Source organism: Coffea arabica, chromosome 2c, assembly GCF_036785885.1.
Source record: "Coffea arabica cultivar ET-39 chromosome 2c, Coffea Arabica ET-39 HiFi, whole genome shotgun sequence".
Taxonomy (NCBI): Eukaryota; Viridiplantae; Streptophyta; class Magnoliopsida; order Gentianales; family Rubiaceae; genus Coffea; species Coffea arabica.
In genome coordinates, this window is record NC_092312.1 from 23742148 (window position 1) to 23751931 (window position 9784).

The following is a 9784-nucleotide window of genomic DNA, read 5'->3' on the forward strand; positions in this document are numbered from 1 at the left end:
TTTTAACTTTTCAACTAATTAAAATATATAATTCTAACCCTTCCATCAACTTGAGTCGTTATGTTTAACAAGACAAAGGATTCATGAGATGCTAATGACCCTCAAACTATTACAAAGTTTCACTTTTGACCCTTCAATTATTAACTGATAAGTTCTAACCCTCCAACTAATTAGATGCATAATTTTACCCTTTCTGTCAACTTGAATAGTTATATCAAACAGAAACATCTATTGATAAAGAATTTGAAATGTGCCCAACTGAGTGTTTGACAAATAAAAAAGACTTAGATATAGTGATGTAAAGTTTGGAGGAATCTTACCAAAGAATTGATTATTTGAGATATTTAGAAAGTTCAAACTTGAAAATGAACTAATACTTGTTGGAATTTCCCAGAAAATGAATTGTATGCCAAATTTATGTCATTAAGAGAAGCAATTGAATCCAATTAATTTGGAACAACACAAAAAATAAGTTAAATTCCAAATGAAGACAACTCAATCAATTCAACTTGCCTATGCTTTCTGGAATTTCTCTATTTGGGGTTTTGGATTTTAGGTTTTCAATTGATTTTGGTCAAATTTCACAATTGGAGATTTGGTAAATTAGTTTATGAGTCAAATAGGGGTAAAACAATTTTACCCTAGCACATATCCTGTGAAGATGAAAACACTCCTCAGTTGTGCCCTTACAGCGTATGTGGTGATGTTTCTGCTCGACATAACGATTCAAATTGATGGAAGAATTAGAATTATACATTTTAATGAGTTGAAGGGGTAAAATTTATCAGTTAATAGTTGAAGGGTCAAAAGTTGAACTTTACAGTAGTTTGAGAGCCATTGCTACGCATGTCATGCCATTTTTGTTAAATATAACGGTTTAAGTTAACAGAAGGGCTAGAATTATTTGTTTTAATTAATTGGAAGGCTAAAATTTATCACTTAATAGCTAGAGAGTCAAAAGTTAAATTTTGTGGTAGTTTGAGGGCCACTAAGACATTTTGCCTTTTTTTTAATGCCATACATTCATATTTTATATGAGCCCAATGATTTCTTCCCGAATACCTCGGTAACTCAGTAGAGGCTTAGGCAACAAAGAGAAGATGTTACTAATTGAGATGTTTAGCAACAAGGAGAGGAGCGCTTGAAAACTTGGCAATTAAAAAAAAAAAGAGCAAATGTCAAAATTTGTTACTAAATTATTTACTATTCCTTTTTATGTCACTAAATATTTTTTTAGCCAAAATTGTCATTTAACTAATTAGTACATGCATTTTGTAATGGAAAACTGTATGTTTTCATTAGTTGAGTGACTGAAAGTGAAAATTTTATTAGTTGAGTGATCAAAAATATATTTTGTTATGAATTAAATGACTATTTTGATGAAACAAAAAGGTTAATAATCAAAATATGAAATTTTAAATAATTTAGTGAATATTTTTGTCATTTACTCTTTTAAATTGATATTGTCTTATTACTCTGGTAGATGTGTTTTTTTTTTCGAAAAAATAGTATAAAATGCATAAGAGGCACTGAGGAGCAATTACAAGATGATTGCTTAACTAGTATCTAAACATATCTATTACAAGATGATATGGCGGAAATCAAAACCAATTCTTTCACTATTACTTGATTAGTATCTAAACATATCTATTTTGCATATTAATTTGTACCCTAACCAAGTATCTAAACATTGTTTACAACCAATACAAATAAAGATTCAAGCCTATAGAGTAATGTCAAATAGAAAAAGGGTTTGCTTAGTTAGTGCCTACTGAAAATCCTTAACAAAATTTAGATTTAAATGGAGATATATAGATCGTATGGAGCAAACAAAGAACTTTTACATCCAAATGAAACAAATCAATTTTTACCTTTTACTTATCCAGACACTCCTTGATATTTGTCCAACTGACTAGGCAAATTTGACGAGCTTACATATTTGGCATCTCCGAGAGATTGATCCAAGCACAATGATTGAGCTCAAGATCATCGACGATTAATCCAGAATAAGTATAGTTAAAGCAAAAAGAAGGAAAAAGTACATACTTTTCCCCATGAATTGGATGGAATTATTTTCTTTTAATTAATTAAGCACATCGGATGAAATTATAAATTCAAGTGCACAGTTACTTCATAAATACCCGTTGCATCTAACCATTTTATACATTTTGTTTTTACAAGATTTTTTTTTTTTTTTCAACTTTCCTATCTTTCTCCGAAACTTAATCATGACAAAAATTTCTAAGCCAAAGAATTTTATGCATGCATGAGTTGAACTTTGTAAGTGCGTTCTATACAGGACTCGTTACTTTCATCAGCAGCAGCTTCGTTTACCTGGCGTGTGCGAGACTAGCTTTTAGAGAATACTTCAATAGCCAAGTCAAAGATGGATGTTTGTGTACTCCAGTACTTTTGGAAATGGATTTGTATAAACCGGCCTTACTCATCATACGTACATTGAATTTCAAGCTTTCCCAAATTTTTGGTTTTTCCCTTTCTAACTTTTCTAGACTCTTGAGTTTCCCGTGATTTATTATTTGACTTTTCTCTGGTTTAGGGAAAAAAAAATTAATGAAATCAGTATCCCATTTCTATTCAGGACAAAGATAAAAACCACTTTGATTTTCTTAGATCAAGGACAACCTGCCCAAAAACAGAAAAGAGTGTGATATTCAGAAACCACCACTTCTTCTTCTACTTTGCCTAAATTAAAGAGTGATTAATATTTCATATTGATGAATCATTTTCATCAACAGGTTTAGAATTTTCTACTAATTGGCTGTTAGTGATCATAATTAATTAAACAAGAGATGATAGAAATCAGACTTTGGCTTTCGTATTTTGTTGGGTAGTCAAGATCAAGATCAAGTTTAATTGTTAAGCCTATTCTTTCACGATGAGAGCTATTGACTTTTACATTTGTCATTCAAATTTAGTAAATGTTAGAAATTGCGAAAGAATTAGTCAATTGTGTCCCCACAACTGTTGTTCTTGCAATCCTAAAAGTTAATTAACTCCAAACTGGACCACAATTTTTTGGCATTGAAATCTCACGACCCACTAAAAGAAATTACCTTGCATGTTCCTCTGTTCCCTTCGAATTATGTCATCAAGAACTTAACACAGATGATTAGTCACTGTTTGGTCATAAATACATTCACGTACGGTAAACCAATTGTAGCAATTGGGTGCTTGGTTAAATTATATACTTACAAGATTGATCATGACATATAAAATGGGACGGAGAAGGAGGGAGTATTTATTAGAACATATTCAAGTTTCCTACTGGTAATTAAAGCTAGAGTCAAGCCTGTATTTACCTCCAAAACCAATCGGTTTACTGCATGTGCTATGCTATCTCTTCGGTTAATAAATTTGATAATACAGCTGCATCACTTAAAAGATCCTAAAGTAAATTCACCTCATGAAGTGGTACTTGGCCGTAATTGTTCTTAATTAATGTCTAATAATTTGATGTGAACATTCCTAATTAATGACAAAGATTAACAAAAGTAGCAGATGAGCATCCCGACACCATCGAGCTTATAACCCTCCAGACATTAATTATCAATCTCGAAAACATGTTTCAATGCATAATCTAGATTCAAGATTAAAAGTTGTGCACTTGACTCATACTCGATTGTTTGTTGTGAATTTGGTTTTTAGTTTTTTTTTTATTTCTTTTGTTTTGTCTCATTTATGTTCTAGGTTATTGATATTCATCTGATCATATCTATGTTCCATACATAAATGGCATAAGCTCTATCTTCTTCTTCTTTTTTAAAAAAAAAAAAAGTCAAAAACCTGTATATATATATATATAAATTCATTGCTGGAAAAAGGTTACTTTCATCATTCACAGCTTTATCCTAGAAGCATTGCAGATTTGCATGGTTGGCATATTTTGCAACTTTGCATTACGTTTTCTTTAATTGATATTACTCGTTTTAAACGGGAAATGGATAGAAGCAAGAAACGTTAATAGATTTTAGGATACAAGATATACAGACAAATAGAAGCATCGAAAAGCAGCCTAGGCGATAGTCATCAAAAGGGGCGACACAATTATCGTAACACTGTGAGATGTGACGACAACTTTGAGGTTTTCAGGATGTGGGTACTTGGAGGTTTTCTATCCTTTCATTTTCTCACTCGAGCTAAACGTGTACTTTTCAATACGATTATGTATATTATTGGCTTCCTGTTTGTTGCAGAAAAATGAGTTTGCAGCTACTGGTGAACAAATTGCTGTCTTTTCTTGACCTTTTCTACTTGGAACTGCCCTCTTAATTTGATGGCATCCATTCAGTTTAAGGGCATCACCCCAAAAGAAATCAGGGTTTTTCTCATGTGAGATTGTCAAGGATTTGGACCAAATTAATTACTACTACTTGGCATATGTGTGACTTGTTGAAAGGCTGGAACCCTATGGAGTATTGCTTTCTTTTGACAACAATTTGTTTAGAGCCCTATTCTTGAGGGAATGAAGGTATGGCAGGCAATCTAGGGAATTACAGACTTGAGGTCTTCCATCCTTTTTTTTCCCCTGGAAAAAATTATCTTGTTTGGTTAAACTTTTCGAGTGGTGAACTGATTTTTCAACTATAAACAAGAATATAATAAAGGTGTAAAAATCTGTGTGATCAGATGATTCAGAGCTGAAACTTCCACCCGAAAATCCTTCAAAAGTTGCTTCAATATGCAAGTCATACGAGCAAGAAATCGACCTTCACAACACAAGCCAAAAATGCGTTCTATTTTATGTTATTTTATTTCTTTACGCAGGCATATTCTAGCACAACTCTGAAAACATCGTCAGTTCATAATTAGCAATCAGCAACGTACGTGATGCAGAAATGAACACGTATTACACACTGGATTCCTGCTTTTTATATTCAGTCAAAGGAAGGAAAACCGATCGTAATATCAAGCTGCTATCAAGTAGTCTTAATCCAGATCCTTCTTGGTAATGAGCTTCCATGACGGCAGCTGCAGCCTGCAGGATGAATAGGAGTAGGGATTTTTGGAGTCAACGTGGGTGGTTTACAACTTTATACGGGAAGAAAAGACTGCTAAATGCTAATCGTAATCTCTGTCTCTGGACTTTTTGCTTAATTGACACTTCAGTTTATTAGCTTATGCTAAACCATGAATTGGTCAACAAGGAGCGCTGTTGCGGAGTGAAAGTGGATATTTTTCAGTATGTTCACACTTCACATTTCTATCCGTTGTAAGTTCAGTTGCCAACTTCCAATTAATTTCCAGCATTGGAAAAATCTGCCCCAAGGACAATAATGCTTTTAAAATAGGAGGGCGCTTGTTAAGGTGCTTAAATTCTACGTAATCTGCCATGTATATGCATATATTAATAATTAATATCCTTTTTATATTTATATATATTTTTTAAAATTGATTTTATCATGCTAAAACTCTAACACTTGAAATACATCTTGACGAGTGTTCAATGAACACCTATTAAATGAATTCTTTAAAATATGTTATAGTTCTGCAAAACAAGATTGTTCTTACATCCTAAAGCCAAATATTTGCTTAATTATCAGTAGATTGGGATTTTGGGAAGAAAGGAAAAGAAGAAAAAATATGGCAAATATTTCTCTCATATGATTGACAGTTTAGCAAATGAACTGGGAATTTGGATGGATATTTGTAGGACTGCAAACGAATCGAGCGGCTCGAGTCGAAATTGAGCTCGAACTCGAGTTCAAAATATTAAGCTCGTTAGTTCGCGAGCTGGCTCGCGAGCTCGAGTATATATATATAATATTTTTTATTTTTTTATTTTAAGTATATATATAGTATATATATTTTTTATTTTCTTATTTTAATATTAAAATTACATATATATCCTTAATATTTTATTATTTATTAAGAAAAAAATATTATTTTATTTATTTTTTAAAAATAAAATATTTATTTTTTAAAAATAAAATATTTATTTTTTATTTTTTTTCAACCTCGAGTTTTAAATTGCCGGCTCGTCGTACCAATAAGTAATGTCGGGAAGGCCATTACTCATTCCAACGAAATAAATTGGCGTGTTGTTTGAATGGTGGCACCTCGGTAGCAGTTGGTGAGATGTTACCTAACTTGTGAATGAGCAAATTGATAACTGCTCATACGCTATAAATTTGCCCACATTAATTAGATTGGGAATTTGCAATTTGTACTCGATCAATTGTTGATGAACACAAGAAAACATAAGGTGTCATTACGTGTTTACTGAACTGCAAAACTTTGACCATCTCCTACCCCTTTTCGTCCCGAATATTGCCAGTATAATTGGGATGCAGATACAATAGTTTCAATTGCAGCTACCTTTAGGAGGATACGCAAGTCCTGGTCATTAAAATAAAGTATACAAGTCAAGGCCAATTGGCCAATAATATCATGCACAAAAAGATGGAAACATGCACGGATGTTTATAGGGTTTTTTAGATATGTAGTATTTTTCAGATCCGTTCTTTGATATTTATAATGTTTGATGATATGACTTTTGTCATTAGTGCAAATTTTAATAAAATTATGATGTTTTACTTTTAAAAAAAAAAAGTCATGTCGATTAGCCAACGATATCATGCTCAAAAAGATGGACGCAGGAGTCTAATTTATTTTTTGCAAAGGGTGTTTGAGCATGCATTTAAGACTTCCTATGCAATTAATTTCTGTGTCTACAACACAGACTACCGCAGACCTCCACTTCAACACAGACACACACACACACGCAGAAGCACTCACTCTTCCATAATAATGTCCTGCTTCCTCTGTAAGTGTTGGGAGTTGGGACACAAAATGCCAAATTCCAAAGGGCATAGGAAGAACTAAAATAAGCACTTATATACAGCATCAATTCGGTGTTTATAGATGTGGTTTGGTATAGCCGTAGAGGACTAGCTTGCATGATATGCATCAATTGTCTTGCTGTTACATTTATTCTTATACTAATTTCAGTCACCATCGGCTCCATCACTACCATTTTCCATGGTAGTAATTTGATTTATCTATCTATGGCCGCCGACCTTGTAATTGTCAGAAAAGGTTGTTACTTACTAGAATTTACGAGTGACAAATTCCAGATTGGAACCCAAATCAAATTCTCGGTGCCACTTAACCAGTGACAACTCGATGCCGCTCGTTCATCGAATGCCAAGCGTTCAGTTAATTTAAGTTTAAATCAGATGTCATGTGATAATTTAAATTAACTAGGTGCTTGGCACAATTTTAGGAATGACACTGAATAATTACCACTAAGAAAGTAGCAAGAGGGTCTCAATTCAGTCAATTGTTTGGAACCTAGGGCTCGGTCGACTTTCTCTCTTGTTCCAGCCGTGATTCACGGAAGACGGAAGAAAATAGTTTATAACATAATAATTTCCAAGCATAAGAGATGCAATGTATGGTTGGATGTCTATTCTATTGTATTGATAATTTGAGTCATTGTATTGCTCTCTCACTTGAACAAGCTTTCATTGACTCGAGGTTTGGATTTATCAAAAGATTAATTATCTTTCTAAGACAAAATCACCACGTTTTATGATCATATTCAAGAAGGGTAGAGCTGCTTCTATCAAGCAATTGAATGTTAAATTATAATCAAGCTTATTTAATAACTAATCCTAAACAAACCCGGCCCTCAATGAATGGAGCTTGAATATATAGCTAGGTTCAAATATTACCAAAAAGGGTTTTGATCAAATGTGCTTCTAGACCGTAAACTTTTCATGGAAATGTTTTTTTTTTTTTTTAAGAAATGAAAATGGAGATTTTTCCTTTGTTTCGAATTTCGCAATGATAGGATACTGGTATTTATATCCAAAACTTTCACTTTACTGATTTTTTTTCTATTTTTTTTTTTTTTGCATATGAATGAGTTCTAATTATTAGAAATACGCAAATTTTTTACGTGGATAAGACTAATAAAATGTTGGCTCACTAAACAGCTTAAACTAAAATGGAAGCTGAGTTAGTAATCTGTCATTCTCCAATGCGGACAAATTGGATAAAGTTAAGGTTAGATTGAATTAATTAGTGAGTAGAGATGGAAGAATCTTCTGGCTGTCTTTCTTAATGCTAAGACAACGAAAGATGGAAAGAGTAGGACCAACCTAAAATTTTGATATGAAATATATACAACGTTTTATGAACTATGGTACGTAGAAGTTTCTTTTGGTTTAGAGTAGTGAAAAGATTAGTCACTAATTTCTTTTCTGTTTTTGTATGAGGAAAAAGATATGATCAAGGAAAATGTAATTCCTAGTATTTTCAACTATTGAAGAGAACTCAGGGCTAGTTACTTCACAATTTAGACCCATTTCTTAAGGCTTGTTAGATCTTTAAATTGTGTTTTATGACGAAAAGTGATTTTTTTTTTTCAATAAAAAGTCTAAATTGGCAATTTATTTGAATTGCCAAAAGATTGTGATTGCAGTCGAAAAAGCATTTTGTGCAAAGCATAAAGCCTTGTCTTGCTTATTCACCCGGAATAAATTCATATAGTTATCAAGCGTAGGGAAGGAATGAAATATTCCTCCGGCTTATGATAAATGAAAACGAGAAAATTTTGGTCAAATCCGGATTTTCTTGCTTAACCTTAAGTTAATTTAGAGTGCTTTTGATAAAATTGAAATCTGAAATCTAAATCCATTAAATTATTGAATTGTCAAATACTAAATTTGATACATTTAATTGTATATCATATAAAGTGACAAGTTTATCATTTATTTTTGGGAGCGAATTTTTGTCTAAAAAAATTCAGTATAACTTAATTAATTCAAATGTTTAATTTTTAGCTATCAAACGCAATTGAACATATTAAAATCTGAATCCATTAACTTTAAGTGTTGCATGAGATTATCAAACAAGACTTTACTTTGATATAAGGACAAAAAAAGGTCCAATCCCTCATCTAGTTTGATTACATTTAAATTTATTGAAAATAATATTTTACAACTAATAATTCATTTATTTTCAAACCGACGCATTCACCATCTATCTATCATTTGATCGATCTAAAGGCCCACAGAAGGGCAGGCCCAACGTTTGTTAGCAAATCCCAACTGGGCCAGGAAACATTACTTCATGGTGCTGTGCCTATATCATGAGACCCAGCCAGAAGAATGCACATTGAATATTTCCAAAGCGAGGGAAAATTTTTCGTCAGGATTTGTTGGCAAAGGTTGTTAATCTTGTGATTAGGAGTAATCTTCATGGTGCAAAAATCCTTTAGAAAGAACGGTTGAAAAAAGTGTCCTTTTTTTAATTTTCAAAGATGTAGCTCAACAAAGAAGCCATATTTAAAACCACATGAGCATTTGTAACCCAAAAAAAAAAGTGTCATCTTCACTTGTTATGACTGCAAACCACTGTTAACAAAAGCACAAGACAAGTATGATACAAAATATGATAAGAATTTTTTTTGCGAAAAGTACGATTAAAAATTTGGCGCAAAAAGAAGTATTCACAAAATTAGACATATAAATTAAAATACAATTAAAATTAGAAGATAGATCATTGATCTTATTCAAATTTTTAAATTTTTTTTCAAAATTATTTGTGAAGAATAATTCGTGAAGTATAACACGTCAAAAGTTTATTACGTGTTTTAAACGGCTAATTAAAAAGTATGAATATTTGGATTCCAGAATAATTTTAAAATATATAAAATATAATTTTTTTCATTTATACATATTAACATGTATTATACAGGTATAATAAGAACATTTACTAACTAGTCTTCAAATGCTCCTTTTTTCCGTAAATTATCATT